Source organism: Eulemur rufifrons, chromosome 5 (assembly GCF_041146395.1).
Source record: "Eulemur rufifrons isolate Redbay chromosome 5, OSU_ERuf_1, whole genome shotgun sequence".
Lineage (NCBI taxonomy): Eukaryota > Metazoa > Chordata > Mammalia > Primates > Lemuridae > Eulemur > Eulemur rufifrons.
In genome coordinates this window covers 31,657,818-31,670,349 of record NC_090987.1, presented here as the reverse complement: position 1 = coordinate 31,670,349, position 12,532 = coordinate 31,657,818, and positions in this window count along the sequence as shown.

The following is a 12,532-nucleotide window of genomic DNA, read 5'->3' as shown; positions in this document are numbered from 1 at the left end:
ATGTATATGACATTTTTAAAAATCTGGAAATCCTTGCATCTTAGTATCAATCACAAATGTTCATGCAACACTACGGATTCATTGGTAAAATGTTACAATGCAAATAATATAGAATCTGTTGTCATAAAATCAGGGTTCAAAGAATAAATAAGCTTTCATTCATCTATTCAAATAATCATGATTTTCATTCAACAAATATTAACAACAGGCATATGGACATAGTCCACATCTCATGGAACATAAATTCTTCTAAGAAAAACAGACAATAAATCAGAAACTAAATAATTAGAGCATGAGGTAAGTGCTATGAGAAAAAAAAATGTGCTGTAAGAGAAAACAATGGCAAGGTAGAAGGACTTGTTGAGCTCAGGGAAGATCTCCCTGAGTAGGTAACATTTATCACAAGACCTGAAGATGTAAAGGAGTCAACATATGAAGCCAGTAAGGAGCACCACAGGCAAAGCATAAAGGTCCTAAAGCAAAAGAGATCTTGGCATGTTTGAGGAATAGAAGGAAGACAAGTGCAACTGGAGCTTATTGAGCTGGGAAGAGAATGGTAGAATATGAGATCTGAGTAGGCTTCTCCAGCCAGATCTTGTAGGGCAGTGCTTGCCATGATAAGTGCTTGTATTTTATTACTGGTTCAATGGAAAACCAGTAAAGATCTAAAGCAGGATAATTATATGCATGGTGTGAATTTTTCTAAGTATCACGGGCCACTTTGAGGAGAAAGGATTGAAAGGGGGCAAGCATGGAAGCGGGAATATCAGTTAGGAAACTTGAAGTCACTGTAATAGCTTAGATGAAATATTATGGTGAAAGAGTGAGTGGTAACAGAGGAGGCAGAGGGAGAGAAGTGATGGATTGAAGATAGATTTTAATGATAGAATAGGGCTTGCTGATTGCAGTGGACTGAATATGCCCCCAAACTTCATATGTTGAAATCCTAACCCCCAAGTTGACGGTATTAAGAAGTGAAGCCTTTGGGAAATGATTAGGTCATGAAGTCTGAAGCTTCATGAATGGAATTAGTGCCTTTATAAAAGAGGCTTCACAGAGCTCCTTTGGCCCCTTCCACCGTGTGAGGACACAGTGAAAAGATGACCATCTATGAAGAGGGGTATCACCAGACACTAAATATGCCAGCATCTTAATATTGGACTTCCCAGTGTCCAGAACTGTAAGAAATAAATTTCTGGTCTTTGTAAGTTACCCTGTCTATGGTATTTTGTTATAGCAGCCTGAAAGAACTAATACAATGATGGATTGCACGTAGCAGATGAGAGGAAGGATTGAGTCAAGGATGGCTACATGATTTCTGGCTTTAGTAGTGAAGCTAGTGAAGCCATTGACTTAGAGAAGAAAGTTTGAGGGAGGAACAGATTGGGAGTTGGAGGCTGAGGGAGGAGCAGAAGCAAGTTGGGGTGGAGAGGCAGGAAGAAAGAATTTAATTTCAGAGAAGTTAAATTTGAAATACCAGGAGAGTTGTTCATGTAGGAATTGAATATAGAAGCTTGAACTACGGAGAAAAGTCTGGGCTGGGATATAAATACAGGGAATTTAAAGCCATAGGAATGAATGACATCACCTCTATCTACGTTTCCCACAAAAAAGGGAAAGCCTCCATCTTTTGATATCGATTTTATATACACTAATACCCTATGATTAAAATAGAATGTCATGTACTGAGCAGCAGACGTTGCCTTCTTTCAGTATAATACTGGTAGTAGAAAAAGCCTGAGAAAAATAGCAAAGCAATTTGGATCAATCCTTGCCTAAACCTAAACTGTTAGTGAGTTCCAAATTTTACATGGCCTTAAAATCATTTAAAACTTAAAAAGGAAAAAGGAAAAGCTTTGGATAGACCTATTCTAGATTAGATCAGGACCTGGAGGCATGCCAAAATAGGAATCTAAAATTTGAGGACTGCCTGTGAACAAATCTGCCATTGAAGGGACTGAATAAAGACTTCATCTACTGGGTTAAGTCAGTAAGAGAATTCGAGGTTTTAGCTAGACTAGAAATTATGATGGATGGCACTTGTTACTTTGAAACCTGAGGTTCTGAACATCATTACGCATTCAGATGTTTAACAGTCTATTAACTACCCTTCCAAGGAAAAGGAAGATGTAGGGGAAGCAAATGACCAACTCAATCAGCAACTCGATTATCATATAACTTGTTAACTTCTCATAATGACACAATTAACAAAGTTAGAGCAGATATGTCCTCTTATGCAGAGAGAGAAATTTGGGACTATGTAAAAATTTTCACAAATCTTTTTTTATTAGTTGACTTCCACTGTGTTGACTCTTCGCCCAAATAATTTTGAAAAGAGCCTATCTTTAGTATTCACTGGTTGAGAAAAGAAATGCTTTTGAGAGACTATAAATATTAATATTATTCTGATCTTTATGGCTGCCATTACTAAAACACAGAGAAACATACATTTTTATTTGTAAACTATAATGTCAGCATCTTTATTCCACTTTCTAACCCAAAAGAAAAGATTAGAAATTTGATGTTTGTTGTTTGGCCCCAAATGTACTGATATTTATGTTTGGTAAAATCATTATTAAATATTATACATTGGTCAGAATTTAATTTTCATAATTGTCTAAGTGTGCAAACTAAAAACAAATTAGATTCAATAATCTAGTTGATTTGCTAAATTTCTCTTTAATATCTGCTTTTTAACGTGTCTGTATGAGCAAGTCCATGGTACAGCCAGTTCCTGCATTTTGACAGCCGCATATGGATTCATTCAACATTCCTCTACCCGACATTTTCATCTAGCTGCTATAACTATGATAAAGTCCAAAGTTAACAGTCTGGTGTTCATGTCCCTTGTAACAGAGAAGAAAATACATTTTTTCTGGCCCCAAATATTGCTTTATTTCCCACTAGCCATATGGCTTATCTTTTCTTCCAAAATATATGTCTTAAAACAGTAATCCACATATTCATCCTCAACTCAGTGGACAGCACTATTATAGAATTTTTAGATTATTTTTGGAATAGTTATTTTGTCATGGAAAATAAAAACTCTTTGGGGAAGAGGCAGCAGCATACCTCTGCCCAACTGCCATTATATTTTTCCTTATTTCCAGTTTTTACTCTAATTTCTGTTGAGCGAACCAATTCGTATCTTACCATCATCACCTAGCCCTTGTATCTTATAATACATGATTAATCATTTAGGACATTTGTTTAACTTGCAGGAAAAAAAGTGATGAGAATGGCACACAAAGATTTCTTGGCTGAAACCACAGATTCTAGAAATAGTTTTTACAGGGGAGCCATCTGAGCTTAAATATCAGAATCTATAAAATAGCGGTAACAGTGCTAACTTTGAAATAAAGGAAGCTGAAGGAATAACTGCCCCTAGTTTCTCTAGGATCATACTAATAAGATTGAAGAGCAAGGCAGAAAAAAATAATTTCGATTTCCCTTTTCTTTTCTCTTCTAAAACAAACATCTACCAAGTCTTTAGGAAAGTCTTTAATTGGGCTTCTTGATCAAAAAGTAGAGTAAGCATTTAGAGGTTCCAAAATTCTAAGTTCTTATTTTAGTTTATATTGAATTTTGGAAATGAAAGCTAACTTAAAAAAAAAAAAAGTGTTCACATTAAATGCAAAAATACCTCTCAGGCAATTCAGTGTCAACTATCCACTTTCCTGACTCTACTAACCTGGTAAAGCAGAGGACCAGCATGGGCTGACACACTTCCATTTATCTTAATGCAATCTTAATTTTGGAATGAACTGACCTTCCAGGCAGAGTTTTGCACATTTGTGCATGAGACGCAAATTGTCTAACATATTATACAGCACAATTTGCTAACAACCTCACTAGATACAATGAAGCTATGAACCAATCGAATGCTTGAGTCATTTTAGCCATTAATTTATAACTTGGTGTGATGATTGGAACCCCACATAGAAGAGGAAGATGGAACAGCTCCTTGAGGATTAGTGGTAGAAAATGAGTTATGAAGACAGCTATGTTTCAGAGAATATTTATGTGTGCGTGTAGAAAAACAAGTACGAATGAACTTTGAAATTGCAATGGTCCTTGAAAACTCAGATTTCTTTGATTCAAAATCATCTGAACTTAACATTTTGTTGGAGTATTAAATTTACTAACCCCAAGTAAACTGAAGTGATTCCATGCTTTACCCTTTTAAAAATTGTTTCAAAATATTCATATGACCATTATTTTCTAAAATACAAAACTATGTGATTTATGAAAATCAGTTAAGAAATATGTAGTGATGATATTGGCACGCTTTCCTGTTAACACTGCTTAAGTAAGAGGCATAGTATTGGTTTATATATTTTAGGAATCAAATTAATATGGATTTCTGCTTCTAATGCTGTGTTTGACTGGAGACTGTAAGAGGCCCTTCTGCTAGAAAAATAGCTCAGTGCTTCACAATGCTTAGCCTTGATTGCATGACTGAGATCAGAGGACACTCCCCCCCCAAAATCATCTGAAAACTGATCAGTGAGGAGTCAATACACTCAACGGGTTAGATTATCCTATAAGCAAAGTCAATATCAACATTACAGTAGGAAGAATGAACATTAGACCATCAGCACAGCTCTGGAGCTGTGCCTGAAACTCCTGTATTAAACCAGAGACCCTTGAAGAGTGCTAATGTAGTCATGAGATTGGCCTTGCCACCTAGCTTCAGGTAAAAGCAAGTTTACATTCTCTATAGAGGAAAACACCCACAATTTGAGTAATCAGGTTTGTTTCAGATTAAGATCAACCAAACGTGAGCATATAATCAGAGATGTTTAAACATAAGAAAATGAACTATTACATGTACAAGTCAGCACAAATATCAAGAACAGAACTAAACCCCTAAGGATTTTTTTCAAAAACAGTCAAAACTAGCAGAAGTCAGGATAGTGGTTACTTTGTCTTTAGTGGCTAGTAAAGGACACTAAAAGTGTTTTTTAAACCTAGTAACATTCTGTTTCCTAATCTAGGTACTAACGACACAGGCAGTTTTACTTTGTGAAAATTAGTTGAGCTATAAACTTAGTATTTGTACACTTTTTCCCATGTACAGTCATGTATGGCATAACATTTCAGTCAACAACAGACTACATATATGATTATGGTCTCATAAGAGTATAACACCATATTTTTACTGTAACTTTCATGAGTTTAGATATGTTTAGATACACAGATTCTTACCATTGTGTTACAGTTGCCTACAGTATTCAGTACAGTAACATCCTGTATCGGTTTGTAGTCTAGGAGCAATAGGCTATATCATATTGCCTATGTATGTTGTAGGTTATACTATCTAGGTTTGTGTAAAGACACTCTATGATGTTAGCACAATGACAGAATCACCTAATGATGCATTTCTCGGGACATATCCCTGTCATTAAGTAACATGTGACTGTACATTAATCTTTAATTTTAAAAAGTACTTTAAAAAAACAATAAACATGGAAACTCCAGAGCAATCACTGACAATATTTTAAAAGTATAATTGATATAGTAAAAGTGGAGGTAAAATGGAACCATGAAAATATATAATTAAAACCAGAGAAGGCATAAAAAGGGAGAAAAGAAACAATAAATATAACAATGAAATGATAAGATCCAAACATGAAAGGTATTAATCCAAGGACATAAATCCAATCACTTTAAATGAATGGTGTAACTATACCAATTAAAAGACAGAGATTGTCAGAATGGATAACAATATAAGATTCAACTCTACATATTCTACAAGAAACCCATTTTAAATATATGGATTCATGTATATTAAAAGTTAAGGGATGGGAAAAGTTATATCATGTTAATGTAATCAAAAGAAAGCTGAATTATGTAATTTCAAACAAGAACCAAGATTATCAGGAACAAAGAGGGGCATATATAATGATAGAATTAATTTTCCAAGAAAACAATCCTTAATATATATACACCTAACAGCAGAGCCTCAAAAAAAAAAAAATGTTGTGCAAAAACTGATCAAATAAGAAACAGAAATATATAAATCCACTACTACAGTTAAAACCTCAACATCCCTCTGGCAGTAATTGATAGATAAATTAGGCAGAAAATCAATGAGGCTGTATATAATATTAACAGTATTATCAATCAACTTGACTGAAGTGAATTTTATAGAATGTGCCTAATAACAGCAAAATGTGCATTCTTCTCAAGCTCACATGGAACATTTACCAAGATATACCACATTCTGGGCCAAACAACTAAACTCACAAACTTAAAAAAATAGGAATTATACAAAGTATGTCCTCAGACCACATGAAATTAAATTAGAAATCAAGAACAGCAGGAAAAATCTCCAAATTTTGGAGAGCAAATAAAATGCTTCTATAAAACACCGGGGTCAAAGAAGTGTTGAGAGAAATTTTTAAAATATTTTGAACTAAATGAAAATACATGTTACTGAACTTTGTGAGATGCAGTAAAACAGTGGTTAGAGGGAAATTTATAAGATTAAATTCATATATTAGAAAAGAAGACCTAAAAGCAGTAAACTTTCTACCTTACGAAAGTAGGAAAGAAGAGCAAATTAAGTCTAAGGAAAGAAGAAAAAATATAATACAAAATGAGAGTATACATCAATGAAATGAAATTGAAATAGGAAAGCACTATGTAGAGAAAATCAGAAAACCAAAAGCTGTTACTTTTAAAAGAGCAATAAAACAAAAAATAAAAATAAAAACCTCTAGCAAGACTAACCAAGAAATAAGAGAGAAGATACAAATTACCTGAGAAATGAAAGACAGTTCGTTATTACTTATCCTATGAACATTAAAAGGATAAGAGAACACTGAAAAATTCTAGGTTTACACATTTGAGAACTTAGTTAAAATGGACCAATTCCTTGAAAAATAAGAAACCACCAAACTTCACACAAGGAAAAAATAGATAAGCTAAGAAGGCCCATATATATTAAAGAATTTGAAATAACAATTAATAACCTGTCAAAAGAGAAGATGCCAGACCCAGATGGTTTTACTAGTAAATTCTAATGAAGTCTAGTATTTAAGGAAGAAATAATTCTAATTCTCCATAATCTCTTCTAGAAAATGGAAACAGAGGGAACACTTCCTAACTCATCCTGTGAGGCCATCATCACCTTACAACCAAAATCAAATAGACATCTGAGAAAGAAAAACTATAGACTTATATCTCTCATGAATATTAATGCAAATGTACTCAACAAAATATTGGCAAATTATGCACAACAATATATACTTAAAAATACATCATCACCAAGTGGTATTTATTTCAGATACGGAAGACTAATTCAACATTTGAAGATCAGTCATTGTTACCTACTAATAAAGAAGTTAAAGAAGAAAAAATCATATGACCATTGACATTGACACAGATAAAGCATTTGACAAAATCTAACATCCATTAATGATAGAAACTCTCATCTAATTAGGCATAGATGGGAACTTCTTCAGCTTGATAAAAAAAGAAAAAATCTATAAAACTCCTAAAACTAACACTATACTTAATGGTGACACTGGACACTTTTTAAGTAGGGAAGAAGGTAAGAATGTCCTGTCTTACCACTTCTATTTGATATTTTATTAGAAATCCTAGCTAGTGCAATAACACAAGAAAAAAAAGGTATACAGATTGGAAATAAATAAAACTATCATTATTTCCAGAGGACATGATTGTCTATATAGAAAACCATAAATAATCTACAAACCCAAATTCCTGAAAAAATAAGTAAGTATAGCACAGTTATAAGATGCAAGTTCAAGATACAAAGTCAGTTACTTTCCTATATACTAACAAGAACAATTAGAATTTGAACTTTTAAAATACCATTTATAATAGCACCAAAATAAAAATACTTGTGTATAAATCTAACAAAACATATAAACTCTATATGCTGAAAGCTACAAAACTCTGATATAACAAATCAAATAAGATCTAAATAAATGGAGTGCTATCTCATGTTTATGGATTAGAAGACAATATTTTAACAATGTCAATTCTTTCCAACTTGATCTATAGATTCTGCGTAATTCCAACCAAAATCCCCACAAGCTATTTTTAAATATCAACAAGCTAATTCTAAAATTTGTAAAGAAAGTTAGAGGAACTAGAATAGCCAACATAATATTGAAGAAGAACAAAATTGGAGGAATTACCGCTATCTGATTTTGAGACTTGTTATAAAGTGGTAATAATCAAGACAGCATGCTATTGGTGAAAGAATAGACACATGAACCAATGAAACAGAACAGAGAGCCCAGAATTAGACTAAAAAAATATACAACCAACTGATTTTTACAAAGGTGCAAAGATAATTCAATGGAGAAAGGCGGTCTTTACAAGTCCTAATGCTGGAAAAATTAGATGTCCATATGCTTAAATTTGACCCTGGACATAGACATTACCCACTATACAAAAATGAACTCAAAGCCGATCATAGACTTAAATGTAAAATGTAAAACTATAAAATTCCTAGAAGAAAACATAGGAGAAAAGCCTATGTAAACTTGAGCATGGTGATGAATATATAGATACAACATCAAAAGCACCAATCTATGAAAGAAGAAAAGATAGATAAATTGGACTCTAAGATGAAAACGATTTGGTTTTTAAATTTATTTGTATTTTTTCATATTCATTATTTTCAATTGACAGATAAAATCTTATGCACTTAGCATATGAAACTTAATATTTTAAGATATATATAACCTCACATAGTTATCATATTTCGTGATGAGCACACTTATACACTCTCAGCATTTTTCAAGAATATAATAATAGCTTTAGTAGTACCTCTCCTTTCTAATTAATCTCCTGTGTAAAGAATAAACATCACTAAAGACAAGGACTACAAATGCAGTGTTTTTATTTGGAAAAGAATTTGGTGTTGTTTACTCTGCAAATCTGTGTATAGAAGACCTTCACTGCTCAGATTGGTGATTATTCAAATTCAAGACATTGATTCTCCTCCCCGTCCCAGGGCAAGTCATTTGAGAATTCAGAAGACTAAATTGTTTACTCAGATTGCCCATCTACTGATTGATCTTTAGATAGAATTTAAGGGTGCATTTGTTTGTGAAAGAGGAGCAATAAGAATGCTTTGTTTCTGTTATGTCCAATTTTCTTAAAGATTATAATTATTTCTCTCCCAGTTCTTTCCCAACTATAATACTTGGAACTTTTTAAACTGACATTGTAAGTCAGTTGACAAAAAAATAAATAACTTAGAAGAAACCAAAAAAAATAATTTATAAGAGCTTAATTTTCTTATCCGAAAATGATGAATTTTAACTTAAACCTGTGTGCTGCTCAATAAGTTATAAGACACATATATTATCTTATTTGTCTCAAAAACCAAAGGAGGTACAAACATAATATTTTATACTTGTTTTGCAAATGAGATTATTACACATTTAAAAAAATACAAATCTAGGTTATGTATCAAGTGGCAATAGGACTGAAGTCCCAGATATAAATCCACAATACATTTTATTTTTTGCAGAGCTATAATACAATTATTCTAGTCCTTATAATATTTTAGAGAAATTATACTGTGTCATGAATTGTGTGCATTTATTCATTCTTATTATCTCACACCAGAATTAAGCAAGCTTTATTGCCCTCTTTCATCTGTTAGCATCATATGAATCAAAGTAAGTCTCTTTTGTTTTAGGATTAAGATTCTGACATCTAAAAAATTAAATGAACAACTTGGTTATAAAAAATATTCAGAGGGCTTATTCCATGCTAATTCTTGTGTATGATGCTGGTGATAAAAACTTGAATAAAATATAATTCCCTACTTTGATAAACATAAGCCTAGTGGAAGAAACAGAGTTGTAAACAATTTCATCAAAATGTGTGAGGTGCAATGATAGAAGCATGTGTTATAATAGCACAGAGGAAAGATACACAGTAGTGTGGATAGGTGGACAAAAAAATATCCCATGACAAAAATGTGTGAAAGTGTGTTGTATGTATACTTCTGGAGTCTGTGCAGCATAAACAGTTTCAAATAGCCTGTCGGGTATAAATAACCAAACTGGTTATTTGGTTATTTGAATAACCAAACTGGGAAGGGGATTCCACCCAATCTAAACTGATGATTCTGTATATCAGGATCTAGTATATGTTCTATGGAACATAGGTCAGACATAGAATATTGATTTTTATGTTTAATTTTGTTATGATGACCATAATAATATTGATTCTGAGGCATTTTGTTTTTTTTCACCTTTACATGTCTACAATCTTCTCACACCTATGTGTGGTTCTAAGATTCTTATGGTATGCAAAGACAATATAACAAGAATTTGTTTTTAAACAACTATATTGTAATGATGGTGAGCACTAGAAAGACAGCTACATTCTACCCTTAGGAGAAGCTGCATTTTACTACCTGGTATAGTGATAAAGGTAATTAAGAAGATATCCTTAGTTAATTCTTTCATTCACAAAGCACAAAGCACTTTACTTCATAAAGCAGTTTATTGGTTGTGTTCTAGCTTTGGCCATTGGGAGCCCTTGCAATTGGCTCCTATGTTCCTTTGACATACTTCATCATGGCGTTTTGTTTTGGTTTTTTGGCCCTTACCTTCTGGCACTACAAAATTCTCCAGGCTCATCTTTTATATGCCCTGTCTCAATCCAATAGTTAGTCCTTTCTTCAAGGAGCCCTGGTTCCCTCAATTTTATACTTCCTGAGCATTAGGTCTGCCCATTGCTACAAGGGTGTTATTCTAGACCCTCTCAGATGACAGAGCAAGGAAATATATATGTGTATATACTAACTTGTATATATACATAGCTATAAATATTTCCATGTGTAACCATCTGTGTCTACATTAAGTTAAAACATCAGTTCATACTGATGTCTCCAATTCTAATCCATTGGTTATTCTAACGTTCTCCACTTATTTGTAAAATCCCATTCCAATAGTGAGAAATCGGTCTCCAACCACCTGACATCAATTAACATAATCATTCACTTTAAGTATACATGTATGCAAGTACTGTAGTTACTAACACTTACTCCCATGGCAAATAAATTTATCAACTGGATAGTTTCTTTTGCTTTTAGTTTCTTAGACTCCATTCATTTCACCTCTTTTACTTCAGTGAGATTGTATTCATACATTTGTAAAACAGTAAGTTTTTTCTGTCATATTCTGCATTTTACCCTGGGATTTCCTGACCTCTGAAATATTTTCTTTTTTAAATTTGCATGAATTCAGATTCACTCTGTGTAGTAAATTTATACATTTTTGACAAACGTATAGTTTCTTTATAGTATCACAGTGAATTTTCCTAAAAAATTAATTCCCTGTTCTTCACTAATTCAAACTTTGCCCACATGAAACGCATTTTTGTCTTTCAAGGAATTGGTTCATTTTAAGTTATCAAATGTGTAAGCATAGATTTTTTTCATAGTGTTCCCTTATCATTCTTTTAATGTCCATGGGATAAACGGTGTTTCATTTCTAAATTTGTAATTTGTATCTTATTTTTTTCTTGGTTAGTCTGGCTTTTCTTTCTGTTTGTTTGTTTTGTTTTGTTTTGCTTTGTTTATCTTATTGCTCATTTCAAAGTACCAGCTTTTGGTTTTTCTGATTTTCTCGACAGCTTTCCTATTTATAATTTCATTAATTTCTGCTCTAATTTTGCATTAGGTTCTTTGTTCTTGCTTTGGGCTTAATTTTCTCTTCTCTTTTAGATTCCTAAAACGGAAGGTTATTTTAGATCTTCTTTTCTAATATATACATTTAATGCTATAAATTTCCCTCTAAGCACTGTTTTTGCTGCATTCTGAAAATTTTGGTAAGATGTACTTTCATTATCATTTCCTTTGAAGTATTTTGAAATTTCTCTCAAGTCTTCTTTGACCCAGGTATTATTTATAAGTGTTCTGTTTGCTGTCCAACATGTGGGCATTTTTGCCAGCTATATTTCTGTTATTGATTTTTAATTTAATGTCATGTAATCTGAAAACATACTTTGTATGATTTTTATACTTTTAAATTTGTAAAGTGCATTTTATGATCCAGAATGTCATCTATCTTGGTAAATGTTCCATGTGAGCTTAAGATGAATGTCTAAATTGCTACCATTGGAGGGAGTATTCTATAAATGTCAGTTAGATCCAGATGACTGATGGTGTTTTGCAGGTCATCTATATATACCCTTACTTATTTCTGCCTGCTCTATCTGTCAGATACTGAGAGAGGAATATTGAAGTATGCAAGAATAATAGTGGATTTGTCTATTTTTCCTTCAATTAGAGATTGTTATGTTTTATTGGGGAATTGACCCATTTATCATTATGCAATGACCCTCTTTATCACTGATAAATTTCTTGTCATGAAGTATGATTCGTCTAAAATTAATATTAGTACTTCATTCAGCTTTCTTCTTTTAGTGTCAACATGATGTATCTTTCATCATTCTTTTACTGTTAACCTATCTGAGTCTTTATATTTAAAATAGGCTTATTGTAAACAACATATAGTTGGGTCTTTTC